Source organism: Pinus tabuliformis, chromosome 9 (genome assembly GCF_031772625.1).
Source record: "Pinus tabuliformis cultivar Carrire ecotype Pingquan chromosome 9, CPIR1, whole genome shotgun sequence".
In the NCBI taxonomy this organism is placed as follows: domain Eukaryota; kingdom Viridiplantae; phylum Streptophyta; class Pinopsida; order Pinales; family Pinaceae; genus Pinus; species Pinus tabuliformis.
In genome coordinates this window covers 1,257,492,638-1,257,505,627 of record NC_142307.1, presented here as the reverse complement: position 1 = coordinate 1,257,505,627, position 12,990 = coordinate 1,257,492,638, and positions in this window count along the sequence as shown.

Genomic DNA, 12,990 nt, shown 5'->3' with positions numbered 1-12,990 from the left:
TAGGGCAAAAAATGGCCAAAGCCCTCTCTGATTCCTCTTGTTTTCTTTTGATATGTAAGGTATCCATTTGCATGGCAAGAGTCTACAACATCTCACTCTTGAAGTCTTCCAGCATGTTTCCAGTTTCACCTTTAATGGTTGTAACTGAGTTGGAACCTCTCTTCATAGTCTTCCAGGGACTCATCACTTCCCATGGTCATTCGAAAGATTTCTTCTTTAGTATTTTTTGACCTATAATAGTCTCGATACTTTTTGTTAAAGGCCTACTGCATCTGAGCCCAAGTTGTGATGCTATTGCCAGGTAATCCCATGAACTAGCACAGTGTTGCGTCCTTGAGAGTAGAAGGGAACAGTTTCAACTTTTGTTTGTCTTCTGCATAGTCATAAGTTTGACAGATGATAGAAAAATCAAACAAGAAGGTGTCAGGATCTTCTGTAGTCAGACCATGGAAGTGAGGTAGGGCTGAAGGACTTATATTCTTCATTTTGGTGTCCCCATTGATCTCCCGAATGGGGAAGGTACCCTCTGTTTTCTCCCCATTTCCCCTATCATTTTTGATTTCATCCATTGGCTCCGGACGAATGTTTTCTTCTTCTTCTTCTTCTAGTATAGGTTCTTCAAATATGCCTAGTTGTTCACCTAAGGGTTCTTCTTGATTGCAGCCACTGAAGAAGAGAGAAGGTTCGCTGTGTGAAGCAGTGGGGGTGTTGGACAAAAATTTTCCTAAGTTATCTCTACTCCTACGAGGCATGAAAGGAAATATTTTTGGTTGGTTTTTTTGTCTCTTTTTCCCCACACTGAAAGTACCTGCAGAAACTGAAAATTGTGAATGAACAAAGCAAATTGCAACTAGCTAAAATGAACTTGCTGAATGGAAATTTGCTGAGTTGAAAAGGAAAGCAAGGAAATGCAGAACTGCAAGAAAAGAAATGACGAGTTTATGTTGGGTGCAGGAATTGCACTTAAGCAAACTCCTAAACACTTAATTGTCAATCCGAGGGATTCATAAACTTAGAGATGAAGCACAGGCAATGCCAGAGATGGTATGAATTTTCTTGATAGAAATTCTGACTTGAAAGAAAATCTTGTAGAATCGAAAGAGTAAAAGATAATTGAATCATCAAAGTTATCTAGTGCTGGAACAAGAAAGAATGCATTTGCAAAGGAATCAAAATAAAAAGGAAATCACTCCAACTAATCAATTTTTAATTACTGAGTATGTGTTATGTTTTTCTTTAGCAGAGACACTTGGTAGTCTCGTAGAATGGGCCCTTAAACCTACTTCTTTAGAGATTTCCTTCTTGCACTAATCTGTCCTGCACTATCGCAGTTTGCTTGCACTCGTACAAGAACAGAGGTTTATGTAGGAGGTATAAATGATGTCATTACCAAAGGCTTTTTACTTCATGCAAGGGCTCAAACTTCCAGGGTTCATAGCACTCAGATCCTATGACAAGAAACTAGTTCTTGCACCTGATCAGGGCTTCTTGCACTTAGCATTTAATTCTTGAAATCAATGCTTAGTTACTGCACGTGTTATTATGCTATGAAATCAAATTGCACACATAAAAATGAATGTTTCTGATTTTAACAAAGTGCAAAAATAAAGAAACAATCCTTATAATTTATCCTGTCATGAAGCATTAATGAAAGCAAGAAAACTACTGGAAGTAAACTAAAAAGGCTTGCTGCATCACACCAACGTGCACTGGTGTAGGTTCATTTCTCCTGCTTGGACCAGGCGGGAAAACCAAATCAAATAGAACTGCAGAAAGTGAATAGCACACCAACATGCACTGGTGCAGGTTTATTTCTCCTGCTTGGACCAGGCGGGGAAAACCAAATCAAGAAAAATTGCAAGAAATGAATAGCACAAAAATGTGCACTAGTGCAAGTTTATTTCTCCTACTTAGACCAAGAGGGAAAACCAAATCAAACAAAACTTGAGGAAATGAATAGCACACCAACGTGCACTGGTGCAGGGTTATTTCTCCTACTTGGACCAGGCGGGGAAAACCAATCCAAAATCAAATGCAGGAAAATAAATTCTAACTACTTCACATTGCGGATCCGCTTTCACTCAAACAGGAATTAATGTGTTGTACATTAAATCACACTTAACAGTATAAGCATAAATTAAAAGAAATAGGAAATTGGGTAAACGTGCTTGGTTCGCTGGGCCCTAGCCAACCAACAAATTTCCCTTTTAAAGAAAATGTTACTCAGTAACTCAGATCAGACTCATTTGTTTAAAGGAACAAATAAGATTTGAAAAGCGTGAGGTGGAGCTCCTTATTCCTATTAATTCACAAAGGCAAAGTACATCATGAATTACAGAGTCCAACCCAGATTTGGGTGATACCAACAAAACAAAGTTACAACAACACTGTTGTAGCATCGCTCCTCCACCATCCTCCTTTCTACGTGCATCATTCCTCCTTTTATAATCTTTCATAATGATTAAAACAAGTTATTCCTTTGCAAGGAATATGGGGATTGAATCCTAACCAATTATAATTACATAGTATAACAGTACACTCATTCCCCTATTAAAGGAATAAAGATTTGATATGAATTTTCCAATTCTGGGATTTTTCTAGAATTCTGGAAAATTTGGTAATTTTAACAAACTGCCTCCAGAGTGCCCTTCGTATCTCCTCAACCATTATGAATTTTGGAAAACCATTTTGAGCTTAGTCAATTTTCTATATTGGGACAAAAACTTATGTCGCGAAATTTATTTATTTACCTTCATCTGCACAGAAACTGAGGCAGAAGTTGGCAGTCTGGAAACTTGTTGACTATGTTTCCTAGAATTCTGGAAAAAACAGTCTTTTTTATGAAAGTGCTTCAAAGACCTGTTTGTAGCTTTTGGAATACTTTGAATCTCAGGAAACGGTTTCGTTATGGGTAATTGGTTATATTTGTGAAAAACCCATTTTCTCGGATTTCCATAATTCACCTCCATTTGCATAAAAACTGAGGTCAAACTTGGCCATTTAGAAATTATGCGGATTTTAAGCAGACTTATTAATTTGCAATGCTGGTGGAGGAATGTTGGTGCAAGAATCCTACTGGTACTAGTGCAAGAATGTGTGGTGCAGGAATTTTGCCTCTATCAGAATAGGCATATAACCAACTTTGTGAACCTACAAACACACAAACTATTATTAAATATGCCTTTAATTTTTAAATCTCATTAAAACAAAGGAATAACAAATACTTACTTATTATCTCCAAGAATGCACAAAACTATGAAAATGACTAGTCAAGCTAAATAAAAGCATGAGTGACTTTGAGTAAAAGGTGATATAAAGCAAGGAAAAATAGAGGCCCAACATCCCCCCATGCTGACCTCCTTGCATGTCCTCATGCAAGGAAATCAATTGCCGCGTTGTTGCTCCCTTGCAAAAAGAAATATTAAAAACATCTATAGGCATTCGTAATGATGTTTCCTGCAATTCTATGTGATCAAATTTCCTACGCTAGATAAAGTTTGTTGCAATGCTGGTGTAGGAATGTTAGTGCAGGAATCTTGCTAGTACTAGTGCAAGAATGTGTGGTGCAGGAATTTCGCCTCTGTCAGAATAGGCATATAACCAACTTTGTGAACATGCAAACACACAAACTATTATTAAATATGCCTTTAATGTTTAAATCTCATTAAAACAAAGTAATAACAAATAATTACTTATTATCTCCAAGAATGCACAAAACTGTGACAATGACTAGTCAAGCTAAACAAAAGCATGAGTGATTTTCAGTAAAAGGTGATATAAAGCGAGGAAAAACGGAGGCCCAACATCCCCCCATGTTGACCTTCTTGCATGTCCTCATGCAAGGAAATCAATTGTCGCGTTGTTGGTCCCTTGCAAAAAGAAAGATTAAAAACATCTATAGGAATTTGTAATGATGTTTCTTGCAATTATATGTGATCACATTTCCTACGCTAGATAAAGCTTGTTCCAAGAACAGAGTGTTTGTTGGACTCTTTGATTATTTATGCTAATTTAAAGAAAATCTATCACAAGGAATACAATCAAATTGCAAGGATGGTGCGTGCTTGCATTAATCTGCTTACATCGCCTAAATTGCACTGCTTTGCTGGCACTTTTCTGCTTGTACTATTGTATATTACAATGTGATTGCACTGGTGAAAGCATAAAATCTCCTAAAAAAACAGAGAATTTTGATAAAACGTGGGCTATACTTTAACATGACTTCCTCAATCATACGGAAGTTTTGCTTCGCCATTTCTTTGATGCTTCTGAGCATATCCTTTTGCTCTTTCTCCAGTAGATCCTGCAATAAGTTCATGGGAGAACAAAGAAGTGGGAAAAGGGGAAAATTCAGAATGGGAAGGAAGTTTATTATAGGGATTCCAGGAACAGTACCATCAAGAGGGCGTAAACAGAAGTGGGATAGGAAAAAAAATTCAAGGGGTAAAGTGGGATTTATGAAACGGATAGGAAGGTAATCATTCTGGGATTGAAGAAGAAAACTAATGGGGAATTATGAAAATGGGATATGAAGAAAGGCAGAAAATTTTCTGGAAGGCCTGCCTGCTAACCATGTTACAGTTCTAATGAAAATATCAATTGTAAGAATGCAGTAAGATTAGGTACAAAAAACTAGAAATTATAGACAAAAGAGTATGGTACATACCTGTTACCTTGTCCCAAATGAATTCCTTGTTTTTTTTCTTCCCAAAGTCTTATAATGAAAATCAAATTTTGTTGAAAAGGTGCAATCTCAAAATAACTACCACAAGTTCATGCACCTACTATAGAAATCTTGTACCTAGATTATGCAACACATATTTAGAGGCAACCACCATCAATACACATTGTTCCCAACCAGCATCTTGTGAGTAGTCATCATTGAGTAATACATCACTCTAAATACCATCAAAGTCAAAATGGGTTATGATACCAATTAGCAACCTCTTTATTAAACACTAAATTTCATTGTCATCTGGATTCAAACTAAATTTCCTCTTAATATAGAACAAAGAATAGCCTTTACTAAGGGTACCACATCCTTAAAGATTCTTGATTTTTTAAAGATATAACTCAAAGCATCATGTTCAAATCGTCTTTAAAACCATTGTCCAAAAAAAGGATAAGTTTAGGGGAAGAGAAAGATAGCCAAGCAAATCATAGTATGCAATTAACTTTAATACCACAGACATAGCCCTGCTGCCCGCAGGTGTCCATAACCTCGTCAAGGGTGTCTTTTGACCCATCGAAATGTCTGTGTCCCACTTACTAGGCATGGATTTAGACTTACTAGTTCCTCTACCCCAAAGACTTATTAAAGATATCCCAGATAATGAATAAAAGACTCCTTGAATTAAGAATGCTAGTGTTCTCATGAATATCTTATTATGATCTTAACAAGAGTGGTCCTCCATAGAGGGTTTCCAATAGTACCTTCTAAGGGAAACTGAAATTATATATATCAGATGAAAACTTCTTAGAGTGATTAGTAATGGTTACTTTGAAAAATCATGAGGTATTAGAGTGAATCATACTCAACAATATGTGTTACAAATGTGTGTGTTAACAACCAATGCGGATCAAAAGTAGTTTTAGTGGCTACACTTTAAAAATAAAAAAGCCTAATTACATTTTATTCACCTACCCTACTTTACCTAAGAGGTAGAAGACTTCCTTTTATGTATAGGAGTACTTCCAATGAAGCCATGTGTGGATCAGGTGAAAATATATATTCATGCTCAAATTTATCGTACAAACTTGAAAGTGTACATGAGCATGAAGAACCAATCAATGTACTTGATATGACAACAAGAGTTTTAAAAGAGAAGAATACGCCCTTGCTTGAGTCATTGTTCGGAACCAATGTTCGATATGATCATGGTATTCTTGGTCCATTTCTTGATTTGGCCCATGCCGCTCATCCTCTTCTTCCATGCCATGTTGATTGTTCTTCGTAGGGTGAGTAGTCTCTTGATTACATTCCGGATCTGCTGATAGACATGTCAAGAACTCCTCGATCTTAGGTTCTAGTGGATGTTCTCCATTGATTATAGTGCATGATTCATTTGTCTCCTTAGATGACTGGTCAGGGAAATCAAAAGAGACTTCCAAATCCTCTTGTGGTGGTGGAGAAATGGACAAGTTCTTGACTATTGTCAAGAAGTTCTCTTCCTGAGAGGTAGAGGTCAAGATCCCAGCAGCTGCTAGGGCTTGTGAGAGGTCCTTCATATTTATCATCTTCAATTCCATTTGATAACCCCTGTCTCCACACACATATTAGTAACAGGGGTTCTTACAACACCCCAAAAATTATATAACGTTAAAGATTAGTATCTGAAAATAATTGATTTTAAAAGTTATTGGCTGAAATAAAGCTCACCACACTTGCATAAAAAATACAAAAATATAAAGGCAGACTTACCCCTATTGCATCAATAGAAAATTCTTACCAAATCAAATCGCCTCCCCAGCAACGACGCCACAATTTTGGGTGCAGGAATTGCACTTAGGAAAACTCCTCAACACTTAATTGTCAACCTGGGGGATTCGTAAAATTAGAGACGAAGCACAAGCAATGCCAGAGATGGTATGAATTTTCCTGATAGAAATTCCTACTTTAAAGAAAAGCTTGCAGAATCGAAAGAGTAAAAGATAACTAAATCATCAAAGTAATCTAGTGTTGGAACAAGAAAGAATGCATTTGCAAAGGAACCAAAATAAAAAGGCAATCACTCCAACTAATCAATTTTTAATTACTGAGTATGTGTTATGTTTTTCTTTAGCAGAGACACTTGGAAGTCTTATAGAATGGGCCCTTAAACTTGTTTCTTTAGAGATTTCCTTCTTACACTAATATGTCCTACACTATCGCAGTCTGCTTGCACTAGTGCAGGAACAGAGGTTTATGCAGGAGGTATAAATGGTGTCTTTACCAAAGGATTTTTACTTCATGCAAGGGCTCGAACTTCTACGGTTCAAAGCACTCAAATCGTATGACAAGAAACTAGTTCTTGCACCTAATCAGAGCTTCTTGCACTTAGCATTTAATTCCTGAAATCAGTGCTTAGTTACTGCAAGTTTTATTATGCTATGAAATCAAATTGCACACATAAAAATGAATGATTCTGATTTTAACAAAGTGCAGAAATAAAGAAACAATCCTTATAATGTATCCTATCATGAAGCATTAATGAAAGCAAGAAAATTGCTGGAAGTAAACTAAAAATGCTTTCTGCATCACACCAATGTGCACTGGTGCAGGTTCATTCCTTCTGCTTGGACCAGGCAGGAAAACCAAATCAAAGAGAACTGCAGAAAGTGAATAGCACACCAACATGCATTGGTGCAGGTTTATTTCTCTTGCTTGGACCAGGCGGGGAAAACCAAATCAAGCAAAACTTCAGGAAATTAATAGAACACCAACATGCACTGGTTCAGGGTTATTTCTCCTGCTTGGACCAGGGAGGGAAAGCCAATCCAAAATTAGATGCAGGAAAATAAATTCTAACTACTTCAGAATATGGATCCAATTTCACTCAACAGGAATTCATGTGCTGTATATTAAATCAAACTTAGCATTATAAACATAAATTACAAGAAACCGGAAATGGGGTAAATGTGTTGGGTTGGTTGGGCCCTAGCCAACCAGCACGTTTCCCTTTTAAAGAAAAATGCTACTCACTAACTCAGATCAAACTCATTTGTTTAAAGGAACAAATAAGATTCGAAAAGCATGAGGTGGAGCTCCTTATTCCTATTAATTCACAAAGGCAAAGTACATCATGAATTACAGAGTCCAGCCCAGATTTGGGCGATACCAGCAAAACAAAGTTACAACAACACTGTTGTAGCGTCACTCCTCCACCGTCCTCCTTTCTACGTGCATCATTCCTCCTTTTATAATCTTTCATAATGATTAAAACAAGTTGTTCCTTTGCAAGGAATATGGGGATTGAATCCCAACCAATTCTAATTACATAGTATAATAGTACAACCATTCCCCTATTAAAATAATAAAGATTTAATACGAATTTTCCAATTCTGGGATTTTTCTAGAATTCTGGAAAATTTGGTAATTTTAACAAACTGCCTCCAGAGCGCCCTTCGTATCTCCTCAACCATTATGAATTTTGGAAAACAGCTTTAAGCTTAGTCAATTTTCTATACTGGGACAAAAACCCATGTCGTGAAATTTCTTTATTTACCTTCATCTGCACAAAAACGAAGGTGGAAGTTGGTAGTCTGGAAACTTGTTGACTGTGTTTCCTAGAATTCCGGAAAAAATAGTCTCTTTTATAAAAGTGCTTCAAAGACCTGTTCGTAACTTTTGGAATACTTTGAATCTCAGGAAACGGTTTCTGTTATGGGTAATTAGTTATATTTTCGAAAAACCCATTTTCTCAGATTTCCATAACTCACCTCCATTTGCATAAAAATCGAGGTCAAACTTGGACATTTAGAAATTATGCGGATTTTGAGCAGACTTATTAATTTGCAATGCTGGTGTAGGAATGTTGGTGCAGGAATCCTATCGGTACTAGTGCAAGAATATGCGGTGCAGGAACTTCGCCTCTATCAGAATAGGCATATAACCAACTTTGTAAACCTGCAAACATACAGACTATTATTAAATATGCCATTATTGTTTAAATCTCATTAAAAAAAAAGAATAACAAATACTTACTTATTATCTCCGAGAATGCACAAAACTACGACAATGACTAGTCAAGCTAAAGAAAAGCATGAGTGATTTCGAGTAAAAGGTGATATAAAGCAAGGCAAAACAGAGGCCCAACAGTCTACTTTTGTCGAAATAAACTATTAGCAAAATGTTGCAATAGGAAATAGAAGAAATCAATAATCACAGAATACTCTGACGCTTCCTTGGCAGTGGCGCCAAAAGGGTGGTGAGCGCCAGTATTGTAGCAAGAATGCTACAACTCCTGGGCTGCCAACTTTACTTTTATAATCCTGGTAGTTTGTAACAAACTTGGAAGCGTCGGTGCTATATGCACAAGTACTAGTTCTCACTGCAGGTTGTCACTTGGTCAGTCGACACGATATCACTAGGAGCTCAAGCCAACTTCTATAGATTTCAGAAGAAGCTCTATGTGTGAGGGAAGGAAGAAAGATTACACTATAGATGCTATTCTAACTGCAGAAAGGAGAAAGACTGGAATGTAAAGAAAAACCTAGTAACCCTAATTAACAAGCTAATTCTACTTTTGCCAAAAACGTTATGAAAACCATGAAAGAAATGCCACTACCTTCTCAAGGAAGTAAGCAACATCTAACCATGCTATTTTTGGAAGTAAATAAGCAAAAAACATATTTCTAGATTTTTATGTGTTTTTATGTGAATTTAACATGCATCTAATTGATTGTGTGTGAGTGTGGTAGCGAACAGGAAACTATAGGAGGCCTACAGGAGGAGGCCGAGAGAAATTTTAGTTGTTTTTAGGGTGTGAGAGTGGGTGGAAAAGGTGGATGAAGGTTGGAATGAGGTGTTAGGGCACCTAAGGTCTACCATGAATCACTAGGAGGGAGAAAGATGATTGTGTTTGCTCAAGGAGAGAGGAAAAAGTTCTATGGAAAATGAAGGAAACTAGGGTAGAATTGAGGTGAGGTTTGGGAGACCTATAGGGCATGGATCAGATGGAGGGTGTTACTACTGGTAAGCTGGCCTACTACTGGAAGAGATCTCCTGCATAGAAACTTACAGTGAACCAAGAAAATCAAGCAACTAATGAAATGAGTGCATCCTAGGAAAACAATGTTTTGCATTGAAATGGCCTAAACTATGATGCATAGAAGGAAATGCTGGGAAATGTTGTAAGAAAGGAAAGAATGCAAAAGGACTATTGAAAATCAGTAAGTGAACATGATAAAGAAGATCTAAAGAAAAGCAAAACTAGACTATCAACCTACTAGAGAGCTGCAAACACTAGAAGTCCTAGGAATGAGGAAAATCTATGTTTTTGGGGAAGCAAGAGAGGCTTTGCCTCAAACCATGGTCCCAGAGGGAGGAAGAGAGGCCAAGGCATTATTGCTAGCCTATTGAATCTTCCCTGATCACTACTTAACCTTCTAGAAAAATAACAAATGGAAGCAAACTACTAAATCATCAAAAGCAACCTATTCTTAACCATAAGAGAAATACATCTAACAGTGAACTAATCTACAAACTGAAGTAAATCATACAAACACAAGTAAAGAGAAGCTTGGATGCTTGGATTGGGCCCTAACCCAAGAGCTTCAACCCTCTAAGGTAACTCAGTGCTAGATCAAGAAGGACTCCATCTTCATTATCAAACAATAGCAAGATTACATAAAACTGTCATACAATCGTAAGCTCGAAATTTGTGCAGAATTTATGCAAGAAAAAGGTTGACTCTAGTGAGGCCCTATTTGTTTCCCTCCTATTACCTATTTTCAAACTCTTTGATTACCTACTTTCAAACTCTTTATTTATGCAATTATAGTTTTTCTCTACCCCACTTTTAAGGAAATTCCAGGTCATTCATATTTTTTTCTCCCCAACAACATAAAATTGTAACCCTATACTCACCATACTCAACTGGCCTCGTGTTCGATTGTAGAGGATCCCAACAGAACAAGTGTGCCTTAGGCATTATCCGTGTCCTTAGCAGCAAAGATGATGCATATGATGGGGTTTCCAACACCCACAATGTCGGGTAAGCAGAAGGAATCCGATCTCTCTCCTGCAATCCCTTCGACTCCTCCAGTCACGGGTTCACCTATCACAGCTAGGCAGCTGAGGTTGGTGTACCCGAGGCCCCGAGGCCTTACTACTCTTTAACTGGTCAAAGGGCCCATCAATGTTGTTTTCTTCTATGGGTGTGTCAAGGGAAGAGTTAGGGCCTATCAAAGTCATTTCTATCCGTGGGCACGTTAAGGGAAGAACTTAATTTTATATCAGGTTCGTGGAGAAAATATTTTATGGAAGATATATGTTTTCTGTGGGACAAGACATTGTAATAATTTTTATTAAATTTGAATAACAATAGTATTTACTTTATATCTCCTGTATCTCATACCTTGTATCTCTTGTATCCTTTACTGTTGAAATTACCTGGTGAACGTGAAGGGAAATATGGATGTGGATTAGGTGCTTAAAATGTGAACGGAAAGATGAAGTTCTAGAAGTAACCCGACTAGTAGCCATGTCTACTGATGCATGGGGTTTATCCATTGGAAAATTCCTAGATCTTAGTTTCTCTAATCATGTCACATCAAGTAGAGTTGCGTGGTCATTCATTACATCACAATTTCCTTCCCGTTATAGGTATGCCATTGAATTTGGCTGCTTTATATTTTGCAAGCAGATTTCATGTTATTTTTTTATTTTGACCTTGTGATATCTTACATAATCTATGTAGCTCTTGATTTTTCTAAAGTATCCATAATTGTGTATGATGGTCCATTGCCCAAGGTTAATACACGTAGGCATTCATATGTGGATTTTAGATAGACATCATATTGTTCATTATGCCAAGTATTCCATAAAAAATTGAAATATGAGAATGCAAAGTCAAATCCTAAAAATTCTTTACCAACATGTAAATCACAACTCTACATAGTTAGATCTTTGTCCCCTTACAAACTGATTTTCCACTTGTAAATGGCGGAATGTTAGCGTCAAAACTCAAATTAGAGAGCAAGTGTCAATGTTGGTCATTCATTTCTAGGAATGAAAACTCACTAGATGTTTTTACATTGAAGTGCTTGAGTTTATTTATGCGTAGGGTTAGATGCAAAGCTATGTGAAAGGAGACAAAATCAAAACCTCATTTATGCTAAATTCAAATGATAAAACTTGAGAAAAACTATTAGCACAATAGGATCTAAGTTAAAAAAATCGAGCAAATGCAATAAACCCTTATATCAAAGAAAAGGAATGCAAGCCAATTTGGAATGGGCCCCTTTTAAATGGACGACCTATAGATAATATCATACAAACAACAAATCAATCTATAGATTATGCCATCTCTCATGGTCGACCTGTAGAACAAAATCTGTTTGTAACAAAAGATGAAGAAATTAGCTCAATGAAATAGGAAAAAGAAAACTTAGTTCTAAAGGTAAAGATACACAAGTCCTAGGCTACAAGTAAACAAAATTTAAAGGAAAAGCTCAAAGAGATGATTGGAAAAGAAAAGAAAAGTGTTGGAAATAATACTGAGGGGGGGGGGTGGGTGAATCAGTATTATCAAATTCTTATCAAACTATCTTCCTTATTTATACTTTGAATAATTCTTCAAATATTGATCATTACTTTGTATGTCAGTATCATAAAATAATGAGCAGAAACAAGAAAAGCAAATAGTCAAACAAAAGAACACCAGATATAAGGTGGAAACCCAATGTGGGTGAAAACCACCTGCTGCAATATGTCTCTATCTTCTTTCAATTAGAAACTCCTTTTACAATGATTTTGTACTGGTGCAGTCCTTTACCAGTACATAGGCTACAACCTGTAGAGAGCTACAACCCTCTCTCGTTCTCCAGCTTCTCCTGGAAGGGAGCTACAACCCCCTTAGCTCTTGTACTAGCCAAGATACTAGTACGTAGGTGCTGGCCTACTAAAGGCTACAACCTTCTCTTTCTTCCAGGGACCACGTTTCATAAATTTTCAGACTGGATCCATGAACATCAATCAATCATCAAGTATATCTACATCAAACAATCTCCTTTTCCCAATTAGCACTGAATCAAGTAAACACTTCTCTGACAGCTGTACCCAGAACACAGTAACAGTAACCACACACCAAATTCTGAACCCAAAATACTGCAGCAATAGACAGAGGCAGCTAGATCATAATTTAAAGATATACGCTACTTCAACAACCTGAAACCTGTGTGAAGATCTATAAAGGATAATTCCTTCAAATATTCAGACACTAATGAACCCAGATTGTCAGATTTATAGATCAAGCATGCGCCTCATATAACAGATCAAAATGATGCAAA